The sequence below is a fragment of the Nycticebus coucang genome, chromosome X, assembly GCF_027406575.1.
Source record: "Nycticebus coucang isolate mNycCou1 chromosome X, mNycCou1.pri, whole genome shotgun sequence".
NCBI classification, from domain to species: Eukaryota; Metazoa; Chordata; class Mammalia; order Primates; family Lorisidae; genus Nycticebus; species Nycticebus coucang.
Genome location: NC_069804.1, coordinates 107,311,875 through 107,338,500, shown reverse-complemented (window position 1 = coordinate 107,338,500; position 26,626 = coordinate 107,311,875). Strand labels below are relative to the sequence as shown.

Here is a 26,626-nt window from a genome sequence, read left to right as displayed (position 1 = left end):
GTCCACAGGCACAAGAACTTAAAGAGCAAGAGGAAGTGAAAGGAAAATTAGGGCAAGGAAACAGATAAAAGAAATCACTCATGAGGAAGAATCAGCAGAAAACTCCAGGCAACATGAAGAACCAGTCCAGAACAACCCCGCCAAGGGACCATGAGGTAGCTACTGCAGATGACTCCACCTATAAAGTAATGTTAGGAATGACAGAAAGGGAATTTAGAATACACATGTTGAAAACAATGAAAGAAATGATGGCAACAATGAAGAAAACTGCTAATAAAGTGGAAAATAACCAAAAGGAAATCCAAAAACAGAATCAAATAAGAGATGAATGATACGAAGAATATAAAAAGGATATAGCAGAGCTGAAGGAACTGAAAAAGTCAATTAGGGAACTTAAACATGGAATGGAAAGTATCAGCAACAGGTTAGACCATACAGAAGAAAGAATTTCAGAGGTATAAGACAAAGTTCCTGAGATAACTCAGATAGTAAAAGAGGCAGAAAAGAAGAGTGAGAAAGTAGAACATTCACTGTCAGAATTATGGGACTTTATGAAGCATTCCAACATAGTAGATATGCCAGGAATAAGCGCCAGTTCAACTACAGGGGCAAATCCATAAGAGTGACCACAGACTTTTCTAATGAAACTTTCCAAGCAACAAGACAATGGTCATCTACCTTTAATCTACTTAAACAGAACAATTTCCAGCCCAGAATTCTGTACCCTGCTAAGCTAAACGTAAAAATTGACGGAGAAATCAAAACATTTACGGATATACAAACATTGAGGAAATTTGCCACAACAAGACCAGCTCTACAGGAAATACTTCAACCTCTTCTGCACACTGACCACCACAATGGATCAGCAGCAAAGTAAGAACTCAGAAATTAAAGGACAGAACCTAACCTCAACACTGATGCAAAAGATAAAACTAAGCAATGGACTTTCACCAAATAAGACGAATAGAACTTATCAATTATCTCAATAAATGTTAATGGCTTGAATTCCCCACTGAAGAGACATAGATTGGCTGACTGGATTAAAAAACACAAGCCATCCATTTGCTGTCTGCAAGAAACACACCTGGCTTCAAAAGACAAATTAAAGCTCCGAGTCAAGGGTTGGAAGACAATTTTTCAGGCAAATGGAATTCAGAAGAAAAGAGGAGTTGCAATCTTATTTTCAGATACATGTGGATTTAAAGCAACTAAAGTCAAAAAAGACAAAGAAAGTCACTTTATATTAGTCAAGGGAAAAATACAACAAGAAGACATTTCAATTCTAAATATCTATGCACCCAATTTAAATGCTCCCAGATTCTTGAAAGAGACCTTACTCAGTCTGAGCAATATGATATCTGATAATACCATCATAACAGGGGACTTTAACACTCCTCTTACAGAGCTGGACAGATCCTCTAAACAGAAATTAAACAAAGATATAAGAGATTTAAATGAGACCCTAGAACAACTGTGCTTGACAGACGCATATAGAACACTCCACCCCAACGATAAAGAATATACATTCTTCTCATCACCCCATGGAACATTCTCCAAAATTGATCATATCCTGGGACACAAAACAAATATCAACAGAATCAAAAGAATTGAAATTTTACCTGGTATCTTCTCAGACCATAAGGCACTAAAGGTGGAACTCAACTCTAACAAAAATGCTCGACCCTACCCCAAGGCATGGAAATGAAACAATCTTCTGTAGAATAACAGATGGGTGCAGGAAGAAATAAAACAGGAAATCATTAACTTCCTTGAGCATAACAACAATGAAGACACAAGCTAAAAAAACCTGTGGGATACTGCAAAAGCAGTTTTGAGGGGAAAATTCATCACTTCAGATGCCTACATTCGAAAAACAGAGAGAGAGCGCATCAACAATCTCACAAGCGATCTTATGGTATTGAAAAAAGAAGAACAATCTAAGCCTAAACTCAGTAGAAGAAAAGAAATATCAAAAATCAAATCAGAGATCAATGAAATTGAAAACAAAAGAATCATTCAGAAAATTAATGAAACAAGGAGTTGGTTTTCTCAAAAATAAATAAAATAGATGAACCATTGGCCAGACTAACGAGGAACAGAAAATTAAATCTCTAGAAACCTCAATCAGAAATGCTAAAGGGAAAATAACAACTGATCCCACAGAGATACGAGAGATCATCTCTGAATACTACCAGAAACTCTATGCCCGGAAATTTGACAATGTGAAAGAAATGGATCAATATTTGGAATCACTCCCTCTCCCTAGACTCAGCCAGGAAGAAATAGAGCTCCTGAACAGACCAATTTCAAGCACTGAGATCAAAGAAACAATAAAAAAATCTTCCAACCAAAAAATGCCCTGGTCCAGATGGCTTCACTCCAGAATTCTATCAAACCTTCAAGGAAGAGCTTACTCCTGTACTGCAGAAATTATTCCAAAAAATTGAGGAAGAAGGAATCTTCCCCAACACCTTCTATGAAGCAAACATCAACCTGATACCAAAACCAGGAAAAGACCCAAACAAAAAGGAGAATTTCAGACCAATCTCACTCATGAACATAGATGCAAAAATTCTCAACAAAATCCTAGGCAAGAGATTACAGCTTATCATCAAAAAAGTCATTCATCATGATGAAGTAGGCTTCATCTCAGGGAAGCAAGGCTGGTTTAACATACGCAAGTCCATAAACGAGGCAAAAATAAAGATCACATGATCCTCTCAATAGATGCAGAAAAAGCATTAGATAAAATCCAGCATCCTTTTCTAATTAGAACACTGAAGAGTATAGGCATAGGTGGCACATTTCTAAAACTGATTGAAGCTATCTATGACAAACCCACAGCCAATATTTTACTGAATGGAATAAAACTGAAAGCTTTTCCTCTTAGAACTGGAAACAGACAAGGTTGTCCTCTGTCACCTTTACTATTCAACGTAGTGCTGGAAGTTCTAGCCAATACAATTAGGCAAGACAAGGAAATAAAGGGAATCCAAATGGGAGCAGAGGAGGTCAAACGCTCCCTCTTTGCTAATGAGATGATCTTATACTCAGAGAACCCCAAAGACTAAACCACAAGACTCCTAGAAGTCATTAAAAAATACAGTAATGTTTCAGGATATAAAATCAATGTCCACAAGTCAGTAGCCTTTGTATACACCAATAACTGTCAAGATGAGAAGCTAATTAAGGACACAACTCCCTTCACCATAGTTTCAAAGAAAATGAAATACCTAGGAATATACCTAACGAAGGAGGTGAAGGACCTCTATAAAGAAAACTATGAAATCCTCAGAAAGGAAATAGCCGAGGACATTAACAAATGGAAGAACATGCCATGCTCATGGATGGGAAGAATGAATATTGTTAAAATGTCTATACTTCTCAAAGCAATCTACCTATTCAATGCCATTCCTATCAAAATACCAACATCGTACATTCAAGATTTGGAAAAAATGATTCTGCGCTTTGTATGGAACCGGAAAAAAAAGCCGTATAGCTAAAGCAGTTCTTAGTAATAAAAATGAAGCTGGGGGCATCAGCATACCAGATTTTAGTCTGTACTACAAAGCCATAGTGCTCAAGACAGCATGGTACTGGCACAAAAACAGAGACATAGACACTAGGAATCAAATTGAAAACCAAGAAATGAAACTAACATCTTACAACCACCTAATCTTCGATAAACCAAACAAGAACATACCTTGGGGAAAAGGCTCCCTATTCAATAAATGGTGTTGGGAGAACTGGATGTCTACATGTAAAAGACTGAAACTGGACCCACACCTTTCCCCACTCACAAAAATTGAGTCAAGATGGATAAAGGACTGAAATTTAAGGCATGAAATAATAAAAATCCTCCAAGAAAGCATAGGAAAAACACTGGAAGATATTGGCCTGGGGAAAGACTTCATGAAGAAGACTGCCATGGCAATTGCAACAACAGCAAAAATAAACAAATGAGACTTCATTAAACTGAAAAGCTTCTGTACAGCTAAGGACACAATAACCAAAGCAAAGAGACAACCTACACAATGGGAAAGGATATTTGCATATTTTCAATCAGACAAAAAAGCTTGATAACTAGGATCTATAGAGAACTCAAATTAATCCACATGAAAAAAGCCAACAATCCCATATATCAATGGGCAAGAGACATGAATAGAACTTTCTCTAAAGATGACAGACGAATGGCTAACAAACACATGAAAAAATGTTCATCATCTCTATATATTAGAGAAATGCAAATCAAAACAACCCTGAGATATCATCTAACCCCAGTGAGAATGGCCCACATCACAAAATCTCAAAACTGCAGATGCTGGCGTGGATGTGGAGAGAAGGGAACACTTTTACACTGCTGGTGGGACTGCAAACTAGTACAACCTTTCTGGAAGGAAGTATGGAGAAACCTTAAAGCACTCAAGCTAGACCTCCCATTTGATCCTGCAATCCCATTACTGGGCATCTACCCAGAAGGAAAAAAATCCTTTTATCATAAGGACACTTGTAGTAGACTGTTTATTGCAGCTCAATTTACAATCGCCAAAATGTGCAAACAGCCTAAATGCCCACCAACCCAGGAATGGGTTAACAAGCTGTGGTATATGTATACCATGGAATTCTATTCAGCCATTAAAAAAAATGGAGACTTTACATCCTTTGTATTAACCTGGATGGACGTGGAAGACATTATTCTTAGTAAAGCATCACAAGAATGGAGAAGCATGAATCCTATGTACTCAATTTTGATATGAGGACAATTAATGACAATTAAGGTTATTGTAGGAAAAGCAGAAAGAGGGACGGAGGGAGGGGGGTGGGGCCTTGGTGTGTGTCACACTTTATGGTGGCAAGGCATGATTGCAAGAGGGACTTTACCTAACAATTGCAATCAGTGTAAGCTGGCTTATTGTACCCTCAATGAATCCCCAACAATAAAAAAATAAATTAAAAAAAAAGAAATAAAAGAAAAGTGTTCAAATTGTAAAAAAAAAAAAAAAAAGCCAAGAACACTGTATTTTGGAGAGTAAAAGCCCCAGTATTCAAAACTCTGTGTTACTTAAATGGAGCTGAAACTGAGGATTTTTCTTTTCATTATGCCACCAATATAAACATTAGATTCAAACTCACTCTATTTATATGAAATTTTAAATACATGCCACGGAATAGTAATGGAAACATTCATAATTATAGATATACAAAATTTATTTTCCAAATATTTATTAAATTTCACTGCTTGGGGACATATATATGTATGGAATATACTAGAAGACTATGTAGAGTCTTTTCCTCTAACGTCAGAACTACATAATTCATTCTCTGAACTCTCTCTCAATTCAGAAATATAGAGGAAACTATGTATGCAAAAACCACATCCAAAGTATAGAGAAAAAATATCTAACATCAAATAATGTCAAGCTACCCTCATACCTGCTGGCACTTTGAGCTAATTCTACTTTCTGCTATTTCTTTCTTCAGCCCTCTCTTTTTCTCTAAAATAATAACAAAACAAAACAAAAACATTTTGTCAAGATTGCCTCTAGAGAAATTTATAAATAGAGCACAATTTCCCTTTTTTACTAACTTCCTTATTTCCAAACAAGACTGAGGCCCAGCCCTCTCAGTGACCCATCTGTACTCAGAAATTTCCCTTTCCCTAACTACCACTACTTCTATCTTGTATTTGTCATTTCTTTGCTACTTCTCTTTGAAACTTTTGGATATTATATCCTACTCCCTCAAAAGGAAATTCTCTGAGCTTTCCAAAAGGATAGTTAGATAATCTAATTAACAAATGTGGACTAACAGGTTAACCAGAGAGAAATAGGCACATCAGAAACATTTTAACAGTGTTATCTTGAAGCAAATTCTCTAGCTCATGTTGCCTAACTGTAAGTATCTAGTGTGTTGGAAATTTCAGAACATGAAGAAAGAAAAAGTAAAGTTTGAAAGGGAAGACATTTATGGGTAGGAGATAATGACATTGCCTCAAATCTCACTAACCTGGTAACTTCCCATTCAATTCACTTACAGGGTTAGTCTTGAAGAGAGGAGATATAAATAAAATGGTCCCTATATCTAGTGTTCAAAGGGAAGCCATCAGGAGAAGAATCAAATAAGAACCTCAGAGGACTGGGTGAGACCAAGACTGTAATCATGGAGAAAGATATCTTTGACTGATTATCAAAGAAACAGACAGTAGCAGGAGATATTCATTGATGATAAGACAAAATCAACACATACCATCCCCTATATTCATAGCCCGAGATAACAGCTTGACTGAAATACTCAAGAGTTATAGTTGAAATTTCTAGTTTAAAAAAATTTATTTTCATTCTTGTTTATTGAAGTATTTAAAATAAACTGCAAGTATTAAAATTGTAAAATTTGAATAATTACAACTTGTGTATACACCCATGAAACTATCCCATGATCAAGATGATGAACAAATGCATCACACCCAAAAGTATCCTCATACCTCTTTGTACTATCTCCCTCCTTGCTCTCCTATCTGCAGGCTACCACTGATTTTTTTGTCATTATAGAGTAGTGGGACTTCTCCAGAATTTCAAATAAATTGCTTCATACAGAAGATACTATATATTTTTTTAAATTTCCAAGTATTAACGGGGTACAAGAGTATTTTTTCTACATGAATCAGTTTCATAACACTTGAATCAGGGTGATAAGTGTCCCTATCACTCAGATAGTGTTTATTGTATCATTTAGGTAGGTTTTTGCCCATCATCTCATACCCCGTCCCCTCTGCTTGATTCCTATTAAATTTTACTTCCTTCTGTGCACATGTGTGCTAATAGACTAATTCCAATTTAATAATACATGTGGTGTTTATTTTTCAATTCCTTGGATACTTCACTTAGGATAACAGTCTCCAGTTCCATTCAAATTGTTGCAAAAGACATTAGGTGGCACCTTTGGCTCAGCAGAGTATGGTGCCTGCCCCATATGCTGGAGGTGGCAGGTTCAAACCCAGCCCCCACCAAAAACTGCAAAAAAATAAAAAATAAAAAAAGACATTAAGTTATCCTTGTTCAGAATGAAAGAATATCCATATGTCTCATCACATACAAAATTAATTCAAGGAAAAAAACCTGAGTCCATTTGGAGGTTGAAAAAAGATGGCAATTGAGTAACAGGTTCTGTGCAGCAGGGAGCAGTGAGAGTGGCGAGAGAAGACTCCAGGCATCTCTGGCCAGTGGGTTTTGCCCAGAAGCTTCCCTTTGGTGACACAGGAAGCTGGTGAGAGACTGGACTTGGTGCACTGGATAAGCAGGCAGCCATACCGGGGGAGATTCCAGGGATAAGTGCTTTCCTTGGAAAGCTTCTGCTTGGCCAAGCTTCATAGTTTGGAATGTCTTTTAATTGGGCTGAGGACATTTTTGGGCTCCCAAACCTATTTTTGCCTATTACAAATGAAATTGCTACGAATATTCATATGCAAGTCTATACATGGATATGTATTTTATCTTCAGTTATACCTAGGAATGAAGGGGTTGGTTGGATCATTTGGCAGGTGTTTATTTAACTTTCTAGAGAAATTGCCAAGTATGTGTAGAAGGTTTATTGGTGTCCCTCTTGCCCCCCAAAGAGATGTCCATATCTTAGCCCAGCTCTGGAACTTGTGAATGTGACCATATTTGGAAAAAGCAGGTTTAGAGATAAAATTGAGTTAACCATCTTTTTTTTTTTTTTAAAGGGGAAGGAATTTTATTTGCCAGCAGAGAAACTCAGCACGCCATCAGCCTTAAAGTAATGAGCCCCTGATCAGCTCTGTTCCTGTGCTTTTATTGGACTTACAAGCAGACCAAGAAATTACCATATTATTTCTCACCGGAGGTGTCAAATACCGAGCAGGGTTTACAGAAGTAGAAGCAAGTAGCTAGTATTAGTTTCAAGGAAGTAGGAAGCTAAGTTTTACAAATTCTTAGGGATTGGGTTACCAAAGGGAGGATCTTGCAGGAGTGTCCTTGGGCTTCTCTGAGAAGCCTTTACTTTTTAGAGTTTACTTTTCCCAGGTATCCTCCTGGCTGCAACCACCTGTAGTCCCAGCTACCTGAGGCACTGAGACAGTAGTATTGCTTGGCTCAGGAGTTGGAGGTTGCCTTGAGGTGTGATGATGCCACTGCACTCTATCCCAGAAGACAGAGCACACAGACTGCTGTCTCGAGAGAAAAAAAAAAAAAAAAGTTAGGTTTCCAAGGTTAGGCCCTTCCACTTTTTGAATTAAAACTTACTTAAAAAAAAAAAAAGAAGAAGAACAAGAAAACTATGCATTTAAAAATGTGCTCCTAGGCTCAGTGTCTGTGGCTGAAGCAGCTGAGGCGCCAGCCACATACATCTGAGCTGGCAGGTTTGAATACAGCCCAGGCCCGCCAAGCAACAATGACAGCTGCAACCAAAACATAGCTGGGCATTGTGGCGGGCACCTGTAGTCCCAGCTATTTGGGAGGCAGAGGCAGGAGAATCGCCTGAGCCCAGGAGTTGGAGGTTGCTGTGAGCTGTGTTGTCACAGCACTCTACCCAGGGTGACAGCTTGAGGCTCTGTCTCCAAAAAAAAAAAAATGCTCCTAACCTTAAAGGAAGTTACTGCTCTTTACTGTCTAGGATATCCCACAGCTTGTTGGGTATTTAGCCCACATGGAGGTAGGTAGGGTCGAAGGTAGCCTCTGGATTTGCTCACCTGGGTTTGCAATTTGGCTCAGCTCCTTACTGAAGTCATCTAACTTTGTGCTTGGTGGAAAAAAAGGGGTGGTGTGGGAGAGGGATACAACCCACTTTAGTGGGGCGATTGTGCAAACAAAATAATGCACCTGAAGGCCTGGAGCAGTAAGTGAGCAAAAAATGTTAGCAGGAACAAAAGATTCTTTAAGGATCCTTTCAGCTCTTAATTTCTATAGCTTTGTTAAGGGTCCAGGAACGCCCTGGATGTAATCTAGGGCCCTGAGATCCATCTCTGGCCTAGCTCCAAATGCTTACGTGCCTTTTGCCAAGTCCCTTCCCTGCTCTGGCCTGTGTCCTCCTCTGTACAAGAAAGGGGCTGGGTGGTCTCTGCAGCTTGCCTCCACTTAAAACTTCCAGTTTACGAAGTGGCCCCAGGTGGCCTCAGCCCGGGGCTTTCAACGCCAGCCAGGAGTGAGGCGAGGAACTGATCCCACCTGGGAATGTGGCGCCAGGGAGGTCGTAGGCGAGGAGAAAGCCGCAGAGGGCCAAGTGTTCCGGCTCTCAGGTCTCTGGTGTTTACCTAGCTCCATTCAGCTGCGCGAGCTGAGTCAACCATCTTGAGATGAGATTGAAGAAGACAAGAATATTTCATCCCCAAATATTCCCATTTGAAATAAGTATTTTAATCCAGGGGCAATTGGGAAGCAACAGTTACAGGAAGGGTGGGCTCCAAGTTGCTCTTTCTTCCTTATGGGAGGCCTTAAAAATTCTTTTGGAAAAGATGCACACGTCAGGCATGGTGGCTCATTCCTGTAATCCCTAGTATGTTGGGAGGCTGAGGCAGGAGGCTGCTTAAGTTCAGGAATTCAAGATCAGCCTGAGCAAAAGTGAGACCCTGTCTCTACTAAAAACAGAAAAATAGACATGTGGCGTATGCCTATAGTTGCAGCCACTTGGAAGGCTGAGGTAGGAGGATTGCCCAGGAGGATTCTGAGCCTAGAAGTTTGAGATTGCAATGAGCTATAATGATGCCTCTGCACTCTAGCTGGGATGACAAAGCAAGACCTGTCTCAATACAACAACAAGAAAAGATGCAGGGGACTTTCTGCCTCCCCTTACAGCCTAAAGGCAGAGTGTAACTCCTGTCTTTATTAGAGAAGTCACTGAGCTTTATCAGCTCAGAAACAACACCACCTGGGCCAGGGGAATCTGGGAGCAAACTTTACTGTCTTTCTACAGTTCTCTGACCTATTCTGAAGCTGCTTACCCCTTTGTTTTGTTACTAAGCTAAAATTTATTTTCCTATTTAAGCCAGGCCTCTAAGCCTGTAGTTCTTCAACCCTGGGCTACAGACAGGTACTGATTTGTGGCATGTTAGGAACCAAGCTTCACAGCAGGAAATGAGTGGTAGGTGAGCAAATGAAACTTCATCAGTATTTACAGTTGCTCCCCATCACTTGCATTACCACTGAGCTCCACCAACTGTTAGACAAGCAGAGGCATTAGATTCTTATAGGAGCATGAAACTACTGTGAATTCTGCATGTGAGGGATCTAGGCTGTGCCTTCCTTATGAGAAATTAATGCCTAACAATCTGAAGTGGAGATGTAATGTGCTTGAGTCATCCTGACAGAATTCCCCCACCCTGACTTATGAACAAATTGTCTTCCACGTAACTGGTACCTGGTACTCCAAAGGTTGGGAACCATTGTTCTAAGCCACTGCTCTGAAAGAGTTACTTTCCAGAAAATGATGCTTTTGAATTGAGTTTTCTCCTGCTTGATTGGCACTGCCCATGTAAATAAAAATGCTTTTTTCTCTTGTTAATCTGTCTTTTGTCAATAGGAATCTCTCACATCTGTGAATTTATGGAAGTTGAGAAAAAGTATATTTTCTTCCCCTTAAGATCATTTGGGATTATCCAGATAAACCCTAAACTAATGACAAGTTTTTTGTTTGTTTGTTTGTTTCTGTTTTTTTGCAAGAAATGGAAGAGGAAAAGACATAGACACAAAGGAATAGTACATGTGAGCACAGAGACAGAGGTTGGAGTTATGTTGCCACAGCTAAGAATTTCTGGAATCACCATAAATGGGAGAAGACAAGGAAGGATTCTCCACTACAGCCTTTGCAGAGAAAGCTGAAGCTGCTGACATCTTAATCTCAGACTTTCAGCCTCCAGAAATTCGAAAGAATAAATTTCTGTGTTTTTTTTTTAAAGCTAACAAATCTGTAGTAATTTGTTATTGCAGGCCTAAAAACCTAATACATTTTATTTTATAAAGTGCTTAAAATATTGTATTTTATCACTATGAATGTATGGGAGGCACAGCTACTATGTACATATCCTCAACAACGCTTGATATGGCTAGATGTCTAAATTTTCTACATTCTACATGTTGCATAGGGGTATCAACGTGTGGTTTTAACTTGTATTTCCTTAAAGACCAAGACTGTTGATCATTTTCTCATGTCAATATTTACAATCTGAAAACATTCTTTGGTGAAGTAACTACTCAAATTGTTTTAATAGGATTGCTGTCTCCCAATTGTTGAATTATAAGCATGTGTTTTATGTACTGTAGTACACACAGATGTTCTTGGTTGGATATTGTTTTATAAATATTTTCTACCAGTCTGTGGTTTACATTTTCTTTTATTTAGCAGTGTTTTTTGAAGAGAAATGTTCTAAATTTTAATAAAGTAGAAAATATCATTTTTTTTGATGTAGTTCATGCTTTTGGTATTTTTTTTTTCCTTTTTTTATTGTTTGGAGTTCACTGACAATACAAAGAATTAGGTTACACTGATTGCATTTGTTAAAGTCCCTCTTATAATTGTGCCCTGCCCACAATAGGTGTGCCATATGTCATAATCCCCCACCCCCCTCCATATGCCCCTCTCCCTAATCCCTCATTTCCCTGCCCCCCACCTTGACTTAATTTGAGATCGTCTACTGGCTTCATATTAGAATTGAGTACATTGGATTCTTTCTTCTCCAGTCTTATAATGCTTTACTAAGAAGAATGTGTTCTAACTCAATCTAGGTAAATACAAAAGATGTAAAGTCTCCATCTTTTTTAAAGGCTGAATAGTATTCCATGATATACATAGACCACAGCTTGTTAATTCTTTCCTGGTTTTGTGGGTATTTAGGTTGTTTTCATATTTTAGCGATTGTAAATTGAGCTGCGATAAACAATCTGGTGCAAATGTCCTTATGATTAAAATGATTTTTTTTTTCTTCTGGGTAGATGCCTAGTAATGGGATTGCAGGATCAAATGGGAGGTCTAATTTGGGTTCTTTGAGGATTCTCCATACTTTCTTCCAAAAAAGTTGTATTTGTTTCCAGTCCAACCAACAGTGCAAAAGTTTTCCCTTCTCTCCATATTTATGCCAGCATCTGCAGGTTTGAAACTTCACAATGTGGGCTATTCTCACTGGGGTTAGGTGATATCTCAGGGTGGTTTTGATTTGCATTTCTCTGATGATTAGGAATGATGATCATTTTAATGTGTGTTAGTCATTCATCCGTTTTCAACAGGGAAGGTTCTGTTTATATCTCTTGCTCAGTGGTAGATGGAATTGTTTGCTCTTTTTTGGTTGATTAATTTGAGTTCTCTGTAGAGTCTAGTAATAAACCCTTGCTCATATTCATACCACGAAAATACCTTTTCCCATTCTGAAGGTTGTCTTTTTGATTTACTCATTGTGTCCTTAGCTGTACAGAAGCTTTTCAGCTTAATTGAGTCCCATTTGTTAATTTTTTACTGTTGTAGTCCTGGCTGCTGAAGTCTTTGTCATAAAATCTTTCTCCAGTCCAACATCGTTAAGAGTTTTCCCTACACTTTCTTTTAAGATTTTCATCATTTTACATCTTAGATTTAAATCTTTTATCTATCTTGAGTCAATTTTTGTAAGTGGTGAAAGGTGTGGGTCGAGTTTCAGTCTTTTACATGTGGTTATCCAGTTTTCCTAGAACCATTTGTTGAATGGGCATTCTTTGTCCACTGTATGCCTTTTATTGGTTTCTCAAAGATCAGATAACAAGTAGACACTGGTTTCATCTCTTGGTTTTCTATTCTGTTCCATATGTCTATATCACTATTTTTGTGCCAATACCATGCTGCTTTGATTGCTGTGGACTTATAAAATAGCCTGAAGTCTGCTAGGGTGATGCTGCTGGCTTTGTTTTTATTACTAAGAATAGCCTTATCTATATAGCTTTTTTTCTGGTTCCATACAAAATGAAGTATTTTTTTTTCCCAGTTCTTCAAAACATGATGTTGGTATTTTAGTGGGGATTGCCTCAAATATGTAGATTGCTTTGGGTAGAATAGACACTTTGACAATGTTGATTCTTCCCAGCCAAGAGCATGATTTGTTCTCTCATTTGTTAGTGTCTATTGCAATTTCTTTACTTAAGGTTTCATAATTCTCTTTGTAAAGATCCTTCACCTCTTTTGTTAGGTATATTATTAAGTATTTCTTTTTGTAGAAGCTGCTATGAAGGAAATTGAGTCCTTGATTTGCTTCTCAACTTGGCTGTTATTGGTGTATACAAAGGCTACTAATTTGTAGACATTGATTTTATACCCTGAGACATTACTGTATTTCCTGATCACTTCCAGGAATTTTGTGGTTGAGTCTCTGGGGTTTTCTAAGTATAAAATCATATCATCAGCAAAGAGTGAGACTTTGACAGCCTCTTCCCTTATCTGGATGCCCTTTATAGCCTTCTTTTGCCTAATTGCATAAGTTAGAACTTCCAGCACAATGTTGAATAATAGTGATGATAGTGTAACACACTTGTCTGGTTCCGGTTCTGGTGGAAAAGCTTTCAGTTTTACTTCATTCAGTATGATATTATCTGTGACTTTGTCCTAGAAGGCTTCAATTAGCTTAAGAAAAGTGTCACCTAGGCCTATTTTCCTAAGTGTTCTTATTAGAAAAGGATGCTGAATTTTGTCCAAAGCTTTTTCTGCATCTATTGAGAGTATCATATGGTCTTTGTTTTTTGCTTCTATTGATATGGTGTCTTGCATTTACAGATCTGTGTATGTTAAGCCAGCCTTGCATCTTTTGGATGAAGCCTACTTGATTGTGATGTATAATTTTTTTAATGTGTAGCTGCAATCTATTAACTAATGTTTTTTTAAAATAAAAAATTTGTGTTTACTTAGAAGCATTCACAATGTTAACAAAACAACTGCAACTTTTTTTTGCAGCTATAGAGTTGTATGCAGTTAACAGAACAATAAGTATTTTGTATAAGCTGTATCAGAGACAACCGAAGATGAAAAAACTACCAGTCCCATATATAAATAATTTGTGCTGTGCACCAAGAAGAACCTGTAAATTTCCATGCCAATTTACAACCCACATACTGTACCAGGCAAGATTAGTGGCAACTGAAAATACTACCAGGACAGGGCTATCTAATGACACATTCAGTAGCATGTTAATATACAAAAAAAGATACTGTACAGTTTAAAAACGAATCTTAAACAGCCTTACATTTCAATTTTTTTTTTTTAGAGGGAGTGAGCTGTGTATGGAGTGGTTAAATGCTTTATAGACAAGAAAAAAAAACTGTGCTAGAACCAACTTATTCATCATCATCTTCATCTTCATCCCTGGCCCTCTCCCCCGTTCATCCTCTTCATTTTCCTCATCGTCCTCTTTTTCCTGTTTCTTGCTTTTCTTGCCTTGACGACTCTCTCTTTTGCTGCATCAGGCTTTCCTTTAGTTTGGTATGCATGATATCCTTTTTGTATTTTTTTCCTTCAGCCTTGCAGCCTTCTTTTCATAAGGCTGGTATTATTCCACATCTCTCTTAGCTTCTTTGCAACATCACCAGTAGATAGGCTAGGGTATTCTCCTTTGATTTGGGGGTGATACTCAGAGCAGAACAAGAAAAAGGCTGAAGGAGGCCTCTTGGGTGCATTGGGATCCTTAAACTACTTTTTAATTTCCCCCTTAGGAGGGATATAGGTTTACATTTCTCTTTCATAATAGGCCTTGTCTAACTTTGCCATATCTTCAAATTTTTCTTTCTCTTTAGCAGATATGGTCTTCCACCTCTCTGACACTTCTCAGAAAACTATAAGAAGTTAGTGGAAGCATCTTGGTGTTTCTTCTTGTGCTCCTCCCAACAGGTTTGCACAAAGAATGCATGTGATGACATTTTGCCTCTCAACTTCTTGGGATCGCCTTTGTTCATGATTTTTTTTCCTCAGCGAGGTACAGATTTTCCCAGTGTCTGTCCAGCTCTCACTTGCCCCTGAGCTGTCTCTATGGAGATCAATGTATGGCAATCTATTAGCTAAGATTTTGTTGAGTATTTTTGCATTGATATTCATTAGTGAAATTGGTCTGTAGTTCTCCTTTTTAGTTGAGTCCTTTCCTGGTTTTGGAATCAAGGTGATGTTTACTTTATAGAATGTGTTGGGGAAGGTTCCTTCCTTCTCCATGCTTTGGAATAAGCTCTGAAGTAGAGGTACAAGCTCATCTTTGAAGGTGTGATAGAATTCTGATATGAAGCCATCTGGTACTGGGCTTTATTATTTTTTTAGAAGCTTTTTTATTATTTTTGAAATCTCAGTGGTTAATAACGATCTGTTCAAGATATCTATTTCTTCCTGGTTAAGTCTAGGGAGATACTGTGATTCCAGGTATTGGCCATTTCCTCCCCCATTGTGAAATTTCTGGGCATAGTGTTTTTGGTAATAGTCAGAAATAATCTCTTATATCTCTGTGGTAGCTGTTGCTATTTTCCCCTTTTCACTTCTGATTGAGGTTATTCAAGATTTTACTTTTCTATTTCTGGTTAATCTGGCCAATGGTTTATTAATTTTATTTATCTTTTTGAAGAGCAATCTTTTTTTTTTTTTTGAGACAGAGTCTCACTATGTTGCCTTCAGTAGAGTGAAATGAAGTCACAGCTCACAGCAACCTCAAACTTTTGGGCTTAAGCGATTCTCTTGCCTCAGCCTCCCAAATAGCTGGGACTACAGGCACCCACCACAATGCCCAATTATTTTTGTTGTTGTTGTCATTGTTGTTTAGCAGGCCTGGGCTGGGTTTGAACTCGCCAGCTGGTGCCCTAACCACTGAGCTACGGGCGCCAAAACAGAAGAACCAACTTTTTGCTTGATTAATTTTCTGAATGGTTCTTTTATTTTCAGTTTCATTTATTTCTAATTTAATTTTGGTTATTTCTTTTCTCATGCTAGGTTTGGGATTGGATTACTTTTCCTTTTCTGTTTCTTTTTTTTTTTTTTTTTTATTGTTGGGGATTCATTGAGGGTACAATAAGCCAGTTACACTGATTACAATTGTTAGGCAAAGTCCCTCTTGCAATCATGTCTTGCCCCTATAAAGTGTGACACACACTAAGGCCCCACCCTCCCCCCTCCATCCCTCTTTCTTCTTCCCCCCCCATAACCTTAATTGTCATTAATTGTCCTTATATCAAGATTGAGAACATAGGATTCATGCTTCTCCATTCTTGTGATGCTTTACTAAGAATAATGTCTTCCACTTTCATCCAGGTTAATACGAAGGATGTAAAGTCTCCATTTTTTTTAATGGCTGAATAGTATTCCATGGTATACATATACCACAGCTTGTTAATCCATTCCTGGGTTGGTGGGCATTTAGGCTGTTTCCACATTTTGGCAATGGTAAATTGAGCTGCAATAAACAGTCTAGTACAAGTGTCCTTATGATAAAAGGATTTTTTTCCTTCTGGGTAGATGCCCAGTAATGGGATTGCAGGATCGAATGGGAGGTCTAGGTTGAGTGCTTTGAGGTTTCTCCATACTTCCTTCCAGAAAGGTTGTACTAGTTTGCAGTCCCACCAGCAGTGTAAAAGTGTCCCCTTCTCTCCACATCCACGCCAGCATCTGCAGTTTTGAGATTTTGTGATGTGGGCCATTCTCACTGGGGTTAGATGATATCTCAGGGTTGTTTTGATTTGCATTTCTCTAATATATAGAGATGATGAACATTTTTTCATGTGTTTGTTAGCCATTGGTCTGTGATCTTTAGAGAAAGTTCTATTCATGTCTCTTGCCCATTGATATAAGGGATTGTTGGCTTTTTTCATGTGGATAAATTTGAGTTCTCTATGGATCCTGGTTATCAAGCTTTTGTCTGATTGAAAATATGCAAATATCCTTTCCCATTGTGTAGGTTGTCTCTTTGCTTTGGTTATTGTGTCCTTAGCTGTACAGAAGCTTTTCAGTTTAATGAAGTCCCATTTGTTTATTTTTGTTGTTGTTGCAATTGCCATGGCAGTCTTCTTCATGAAGTCTTCCCCCAGGCCAATACCTTCCAGTGTTTTTCCTATGCTTTCTTTGAGGATTTTTATTGTTTCATGCCTTAAATTTCAGTCCTTTATCCATCTTGACTCAATTTTTGTGAGTGGGGAAAGGTGTGGGTCCAGTTTCAGTCTTTACATGTAGACATCCAGTTCTCCCAACACCATTTATTGAATAGGGAGTCTTTCCCCCAAGGTAAGTTCTTGTTTGGTTTATCGAAGATTAGGTGGTTGTAAGATGTTAGTTTCATTTCTTGCTGTTCAATTCGATTCCAAGTGTCTATGTCTCTGTTTTTGTGCCAGTACCATGCTGTCTTGAGCACTATGGCTTTGTAGTACAGACTAAAATCTGGTATGCTGATGCCCCCAGCTTTATTTTTGTTACTAAGAACTGCCTTAGCTATACGGGGTTTTTTCCGGTTCCATACAAAACGCAGAATCATTTTTTCCAAATCTTGAAAGTACGATGTAGGTACTTTGATAGGAATGGCATTGAATAGGTAGATTGCTTTGGGAAGTATAGACATTTTAACAATGTTGATTCTTCCCATCCATGAGCATGGTATGTTCTTCCACTTGTTAATATCCTCTGCTATTTCCTTTCTGAGGAGTTCATAGTTTTCTTTATAGAGGTCCTTCACCTCCTTCGTTAGGTATATTCCTAGGTATTTCATTTTCTTTGAAACTATGGTGAAGGGATTTGTGTCCTTAATTAGCTTCTCATCTTGACTGTTATTGGTGTATACAAAGGCTACTGACTTGTGGACATTGATTATATATCCTGAAACATTACTGTATTTTTTGATGACTTCTAGGAGTCTTGTGGTTGAGTCTTTGGGGTTCTCTATGTATAAGATCATGTCATCAGCAAAGAGGGAGAGTTTGACCTCCTCTGCTCCCATTTGGATTCCCTTTATTTCCTTGTCTTGCCTAATTGTATTGGCTAGAACTTCCAGCACTATGTTGAATAGTAAAGGTGACAGAGGACAACCTTGTCTGGTTCCAGTTCTAAGAGGAAAAGCTTTGAGTTTTACTCCACTCAGTAAAATATTGGCTGTGGGTTTGTCATAGATAGCTTCAATCAGTTTTAGAAATGTGCCACCTATGCCTATACTCTTCACTGTTCTAATTAGAAAAGGATGCTGGATTTTATCCAATGCTTTTTCTGCATCTATTGAGAGGATCATGTGGTCTTTATTTTTGCCTCTGTTAATATGGTGGGTAACGTTTATGGACTTGCGTATGTTAAACCAGCCTTGCATCCCTGGGATGAAGCCTACTTGATCATGATGAATGACTTTTTTGATGATAAGTTGTAATCTATTGGCTAGGATTTTGTTGAGAATTTTTGCATCTATATTCATGAGTGAGATTGGTCTGAAATTCTCCTTTTTGTTTGGGTCTTTTCCTGGTTTTGGTATCAGGGTGATGTTTGCTTCATAGAATGTGTTGGGGAAGATTCCTTCTTCCTCAATTTTTTGGAATAATTTCTGCAGTACAGGAATAAGCTCTTCCTTGAAGGTTTGATAGAATTCTGGAGTGAAGCCATCTGGACCAGGGCATTTTTTAGTTGGAAGCTTTTTTATTGTTTCTTTGATCTCAGTGCTTGAAATTGGTCTGTTCAGGAGGTCTATTTCTTCCTGGCTAAGTCTAGGGAGAGGGTGTGATTCCAAATATTGATCCATTTCCTTCACATTGTCAAATTTCTGGGCATAGAGTTTCTGGTAGTATTCAGAGATGATCTCTTGTATCTCTGTGGGATCAGTTTTTATTTCCCCTTTATCATTTCTGATTGAGGTTATTAGAGATTTTCCTTTTCTATTTCTAGTTAGTCTGGCCAATGGTTTATCTATTTTATTTATTTTTTCAAAAAACCAACTCCTTGTTTCATTAATTTTCTGAATGATTCTTTTGTTTTCAATTTCATTGATCTCTGATTTGATTTTTGATATTTCTTTTCTTCTACTGAGTTTAGGCTTAGATTGTTCTTCTTTTTCCAATTCCATAAGATCTCTTCTGAGATTGTTGATGTGCTCTCTTTCTGTTTTTCGAATGTAGGCATCTAAAGCGATGAATTTTCCTCTCAAAACTGCTTTTGCAGTATCCCACAGGTTTTGGTGGCTTGTGTCTTCATTGTTGTTATGCTCAAGGAAGTTAATGATTTCCTGTTTTATTTCTTCCTGTACCCATCTGTTATTCAACAGAAGATTGTTTAATTTCCATGCCTTTGGTTGGGGTTGAGCATTTTTGTTATTAGAGTTGAGCTCCACCTTTAGTGCCTTATGGTCAAGGTAAAATTTCAATTCTTTTGATTCTGTTGATATTTGTTTTGTGTCCCAGGATATGATCAATTTTGGAGAATGTTCCATGGGGTGATGAGAAGAATGTATATTCTTTATCTTTGTGGTGGAGTGTTCTATATGTGTCTATCAAGCATAGTTGTTCTAGGGTCTCATTTAAATCTCTTATATCTTTGTTTAATTTCTGTTTAGAGGATCTGTCCAGCTCTGTAACAGGTGTCAAAGTCCCCTGTTATGATGGTATTATCAGATATCATATTGCTCAGACTGAGTAAGGTCTGCTTCAAGAATCTGGGAGCATTTAAATTGGGTGCATAAATATTTAGAATTGAAATGTCTTCTTGTTGTAGTTTTCCCTTGACCAATATAAAGTGACCATCTTTGTCTTTTTTGACTTTAGTTGCTTTAAATCCACATGTATCTGAAAATAAGATTGCAACTCCTCTTTTCTTCTGAATTCCATTTGCCTGAAAAATTGTCTTCCAACCCTTGACTCGGAGCTTTAATTTGTCTTTTGAAGCCAGGTGTGTTTCTTGCAGACAGCAAATGGATGGCTTGTGTTTTTTAATCCAGTCAGCCAATCTATGTCTCTTCAGTGGGGAATTCAAGCCATTAACATTTATTGAGATAATTGATAAGTGTGGTAGTATTCTATTCGTCTTATTTGGTGAGAGTCCATTGCTTAGTTTTATCTTTTGCATCAGTGTGGAGGTTAGGTTCTGTCCTTTGATTTCTGCCTTTTCTGTTTCTTTAAGATGGTTCATTAGAATTTTAACTTCCAATTGCTCTTGAATAGAATATAGAAATTAGATTAATTTTTGTCTATTGAACTTTTGTCCTGCAACTTTGCTAATCCATTCATTAGTTTTAGTATAATTTCTGTAGATTTCTAGTTTTCTACAGATGATCATTTCATATGTTGTTAAAGACAGTTTTACTTCTTCCTTTCTAATCTGGATGACTTCTTTTTCTTCTCTCATTATTGTACTAGTGAGAACCTTCAATAAGTGTTAAATAGAAATATTTGAAAGTTGACAATCTTGTCTTTGTCATATGTAATGTTGTGCAATAGTATGTTAAAGGTTTTTCTTTTTGGAAGGCTTTTTTCTCTCTCTTTTTTTTCAGTTTTGATAGCTTCTAATGTTGTCTCCACTGTACTCATATTTTCTTGGACAGTATCTAACCTGCTGATTATGACATCAACTGTGTTTTTTAATTCAGATCATGTATGTTTCAACTTCAGATATTCAATTTGGGTCATTGCTTTTTCATCCACGCCTATTTTTATCATTCTTATATCTTTCTTTACCTTCTTAAGAATACAAAATATATCTGTAATAGTTATTTTAATGTCCTTTCCTACTAAGTATTTAATTTGTCTCATATCTTGTGTTTTTCTTTCTTTACTTGATTGTACTTCATATGAAGGGTAATATTTTCCTGTTTTTTTTTGAATGCCTGGTCATTTTAATTGGATACTAGACATTGTGTTTGAGCTTTTCCTCACTGGTGCTCAATTTTTTGTTATTTCTGAAAATTTTAGAACTTTGTTCTAGGATGTAGGTAAGGTGCTTTAAAACACTTTGACCATTTTATAGTTTTACTTTTAGGTTTTGATATATAGATCTAAAAAAGCCTTCGTTTTAGAGCTAATTTGCCCTCACTGCTGACACAAACACCCTTCTGAGGCCTCCATTTTGTTCTCTGGTTTTTAGATGATTTTGCCACTTTGGATTAATGGAACATTAGGCATTCCCAGCCCTGTGTGAACTCCATTAGTTTTTCTTCTTGCTCCTTTCGGGTGGTTCTTTCTTTGACACACACTGTAGGTCAATATAGAGCCAAGAACACAAAAGAATACTTTTGTAAACCTTTGGACTGTGTCTTTCTAGGTAGCACTGCCTTATAAATTCCAGCCATCTTAATTTCTTTGAATGCCGAATTTTGTTTCAATTCAGGGAGAGTGTTAGGTCCTGTTTGGGTTTCCCCTCCTTGCACTACAGTCTGGAATCTCTCTCTAGACAGCAAGTTGGGCAATCAGCTTATTTTTAAAATTTCTTTCACTGCTAACAACCCTGCAATGTCTCTTGTTTTAATATTTTTCTTGATTTTTAGTTGTTTAAAGTAATTGGGTAAATCTATTCTGTCTTACTCCATTATAGATGGAAATGTAAGTCTAATTGAATATTTTGACATTTCAAAAAATAAAATCCACACATTGACTCACATTTTTATTTTATCTACCATGTATTAAACTATACATGTGTAAAGTTAGCAAGAAACTAAGTCTTTCTAGTTCTAGATACTAATTATATTTCTATTTGGGATAGAATACATTAGAAAATTCTGTTTACTGAATTTCAAAGCTAAATTTTTCTTCTTGTTTATACATAGATCAGAGAGTATGTGTTTCTGTGTGTATTTCTTTGTTGTTCAATGTAATCTCAATGTAATCAGTTCTCAAGACCTTTTCATAGATACTACTTTCTGTAAATGTGCCATGGTAAATTGTAGGTGCCACATTAATTCTTTTTTCTTGACTCATGTCACTGTCTACTATCGCAGACTTAAATCAAGCACTTGTTTTATTCACATACGTGTTATAATTTTATTTGATTTAACCCTTTCCATATGTACTATATGTAAATACACAGAGAAAGGGAGATCCAGAAAGGCAGACATGAACACACACAAAGATAAACAGCAAAGTAAACAATTTGGAGCTATGCATGTGAAGAATATAATTTAAGTGAATTGCAATAACACTTCCAGAGTAATTGAGTTGCTTTTTTTCTGTATGTGAATTTGTTTTTTCTGCATTTTAACATTTCTTCCACAGGTTTTCCATAGCTTACACACTGTATTACTCTAAGTATATTCATTGATTCTGGGAATATTGGCCACATTGTACCCTATAGTTTACCTGAATGATGAAATCATGAATGCTGAGTGACATTTAATAAAACGGTAGTTTATATTACATTTTTCTTATTTGTCATTTATGATAAGGATATACTATGCAGAAACAATTTCAATTTCCACTCTTTTTTCCAAATGCTTTATTGAAAACACCTTGGAATTACTGACCTACCACGTTCTCTGAAGGAAAGACTTTTGAACTTGGACATAAATCTTAACTCTAGTGGCAGAGAGGGGGATATGCCATTCTGTCAACCTGGACCAGATACTTACCTTTATGTGAATGTGGAAAGCTTTGTGTTCAGCTGGGGCCCCATGAGTGCTGCTTTAAAAATGGCATTTCCAAAGTCAAAGAGCACTTCCATACTGGGAATGGAATTAAAACATGTCTTCTCAGTGAATCACTCTGATATTGGGGTTCCACACTTGAATGTGCAGTTTAAAAATATTACTGACTCACATATTGTTATTATAGAATTTACCTCTAAAACAGAATTATAATATAATAAATTATTTAAAATTTCAGGAGCATACTTTTTATTTTTTAGATTAAGGACATTTAGTTCTACATTATGCATCTAAAATTCAAACTATGTATTTCACTTAGAAAGCCCACAGATTAATTTTACACTAAGCCATATCTCATTTATCAATTCATTTTACTTCCTATGCAATCTATTTGCAATGAAGAGAGAGAATAACCTGTGTAGACTTTCGGTTATTTAACCCAGATTGTAAAGTCTGATATAATTTATTTAAATCTGGCTTGATATTACAGCTGAACTCTTTTAGTCACATGCACATGACAAATGTGATTCAGGCCATAATTACTCACTATATGACAACCTTTTTATATAATCACATAAGCTGATGAGTCCTGTCATTTCTTTCTGAACAGACATTATACTACATTCAAAGTTTATGAAAACCACATTGAGAGCCACATGATGCCAATAACATGCTGCAATGTGAAAGTGATTCAAGCATACTTTTTGTTTTGTCTTATAGACTATAGTTTTTGAAACAAGCTGTGCAAAAAAATATTTCTTAAAGAGAACTAAACTAGTACTAGAAGTTATCTAATGCAATCAAGTTCTAAGAAACCATCAGAAAAACAAATACATCTGGCTATGGAAAATGCTATTGAATCACCCAACCCAGAATAATATTGTCTTTTTGAGACATTTTTACACATACCAAAAGGAATGTATTACTATGCTCAATAAACATTAATTGTCAAATACTAAGATAAAAATATATACAAGTTATGATCCTTCTTGCAATTTTTCTAAAATCTATTTGAAGATAGACCATGATTGAGAAACAAGAATACAAAGTGAAATATTCTAATAATAATAATAATACATCTAGGAAAACAAAAGTAGATGCAACTCCTATGGAGTGGGATAGTCAGGAGAATCTTCATCAGTAACTATAATTAAAGCTGGATCTATAAGGATGGTGTTTATTAAGTAAATAGAAATAAAGGATAGTATTCAGAGTAAAGAGAATTAAATAGCCAAAGGCAAAGATAGATGAAGAGTTCACACCTATGGGACAGAGGAATAATCTGGAGAAGAAACGAGAAAGATAGAAATTTTGAGCTTTTTACTTCCACCTAAGTTAGTTTGCCAGCATTTTTAAGCAACAAAAAGTAAGTAGAGGTTGTAAAGAGCCTCCAGTTCCAGAAAGTGTTAGGTGTAATGTGGAGTCATGGATATATTTTGAGTAGTAGAATGACAGTTGGTGTTTTCAAAGGTTAACCTGGCAGTATGCTATACTGTGATTTGAACCAGAAAGAGACTTGTAATGAGAAGACAATTTTAGACATGGAAAAATAATAGTTCCAGGTCTGTTGTTGTTATTCCATGAAATATATTGTTATAAAGAGAATTTGAAAAGAAATGAAAGTCACATAAAGCTGGTACTATAGTTTGTATATTTGTCTCCTACAAAACTCATGTTGAAATTTGATCTCCAACGTCGAAAGTGGGACCTAATGGAAGCCATGAGTAGAATAGATTAACACCCTCCTTGGGGAGAGAATGAGGAATAAGAAAGTTCTTACTGTATTAATTCCTACAAGAGCTGGTTGTTTACCTGGTCCTCTTCCCCCCACCTGCTCTCTCTCTTGCTTCCTCTCTCACCATGTGACTCTACACATGCTGATTCCCCTTCATTTTCCAAAATGAAACCTGTACCAGATGCTCAGTCTTAAAACTTTGAGCCAGCAGAATCATGAGCTAATTAAGCCTTTTTTATTTATAAATTACCCAGCCTCAGATATTCCTTTATAGCAACACTAAACAGAGAAAGACAGCTGGTAAGACTGGTTGATTGAGCATAATCAAGGTAGGGGAGATAGAAGAAAATTAGGAAATAGAAGACAAACAATATAGTGGGAAAATATTCTATTCATAGTTGAGAAAGCACAGTTATTCTTAAAGCTTTGTCTGACTTTTGATCATTCATTTCCCCTTTCAGTATCTCTTTCCTCTTATGTAACATGAAGAGACTAGGTGAGATTGTGTGTTATGTTCCTTCCAGTTCCAAAGTCCTATAACTCTAAGGATGAAAAAAATGTAAATAATTGTAGGTATAATTAAAATAGAATACACACCCAAAAAGCACAAAATGTTGATACTTCAGAAAAGAGAGATAATGTTTTTCACTGGGGGCATCTGGAAGTCTATATAGAGGAGATAGCATTCTGAGTAAGACTTTAAAGGATACTGCAGGATATGTAGGGATTGGATGAAAAAGAATTCTAGGAGAATAATATTATCATACATAATATATCTGTTATTATCAAACAATGTTCAGTAAAAAGTTAATATAACACATTTAATGATGTACATTATTTATAAAGATTAAAATGGTTCTTTTGGCATATTAGTTATGAGACTGTGTATTACACAGTTTGCTCATCTATAAAGTGGAGATAATTATGCCTTCTTTTTGAGGATTCAAATAAGAAAGTATGATGCTTAGAGACATTGAATAACTTGCCTGAGGTCATTTAATTAGTAAGACAGAAATGCAGTTTAGAACCCAGGTAATGTGACTATAAAATGCATATTCTTAAAAAAATGCATATTCTTTTTACTTGACTATGGCTCATTAGTTTGTACTTCATGGTAACTAGACGTAAAACGTTTAGCAGTTTATGTATATGTCTAAAATTCATTTAAATTTGCACAGATCCCTCTGGGAAATCCCAAGAGGGAAGCTTGCCTCTATGGCAAGCTGCAGATTTCCATCCCTGAACCATAGGTGAAAGCCACGGTGTTTCAAATCTGTTATAGCTGGTATTAGGGTAAAAAACCATGGCTTTTTAAATTTGTTTGTGTGTAGAACTGGTACTTGGGCTAGAAGAGTTTCACTTGCTATCTGGGAGCCACCCCTGGCCTAGAAGCCTTACATGGAAGTCCTGCGCCTAGTGCCACTCCACCTAGCATTGAAAAAGCAAGACCAGTCCTCATGGACCCTCACATTGTAGCCCCAAAAGGGATTTTTGGGAGGCTATGTGCAGGAAGGGCCACAAGTATAATAAACAGTCAGTGGTGAAAGGAGTGGCAAGCTCCATATCCTGAGGCCTCTGGCTCTGATTTCAGCCCACTGTTTTAGTTTCCAGACAGTCTTAAAACCCTGTTGAGAGGATCAAGCTAACAACAAGTGGCCATCTCTTTGAGAGGTCCTGGAAGTAACATGGTGAACTTCACACAGAGGACCCTTGAAACCAATATCAGTCACAAGTTTCAGTAATCAACTGTTCCAAGTCACTTCTAAGCAGACTAACTCTGTACCAAGCAGCTGCTTTGCTCTGGCAGATCCTGGATGGGCTGAAGCAAGCTCCAAATCTCAGGGCCTCTGACAGCAACATCAGCCCCTCAGATTAGGCATACAAATGGTTCTAAAACGAGGAAAAGAACCAACAAGAAAAGAAAATTATAGACCGATATCACTAATGAATATAGATGCAAAAATATTCAACAAGATCCTAACAAACAGAATCCAGCAACACATCAAACAAATTATACATCATGACCAAGTCAGTTTTATCCCAGGGTCTCAACCCTAGTTCAATATATGTAAATCTATAAATGTAATCCAGCACATAAACAAATTAAAAAACAAAGACCATATGATTCTCTCAATCGATGCAGAAAAAGCTTTTGATAATATCCAGCATCCCTTCATGATCAGAACACTTAAGAAATCGGTATAGAAGGGACATTTCTTAAACTGATAGAGACCATCTACAGCAAACTCACAGCCAATATCATATTGAATGGAGTTAAATTGGAATCATTTCCACTCAGATCAGGAACCAGACAAGGCTGCCCATTGTCTCCATAGCTTTTTAACATTGTAATGGAAGTTTTAGCCACTGCAATT

The 26,626-nt window shown here is 36.9% G+C and overlaps 1 pseudogene; it reads right to left on the bottom strand.

The window, feature by feature from the left end:
* LOC128576933 (putative high mobility group protein B1-like 1) overlaps positions 1 to 26,111 on the bottom strand; it is a 64,239-nt pseudogene extending 38,128 nt beyond the window's left edge.
* Positions 26,112 to 26,626: the final 515 nt, after the last annotated feature.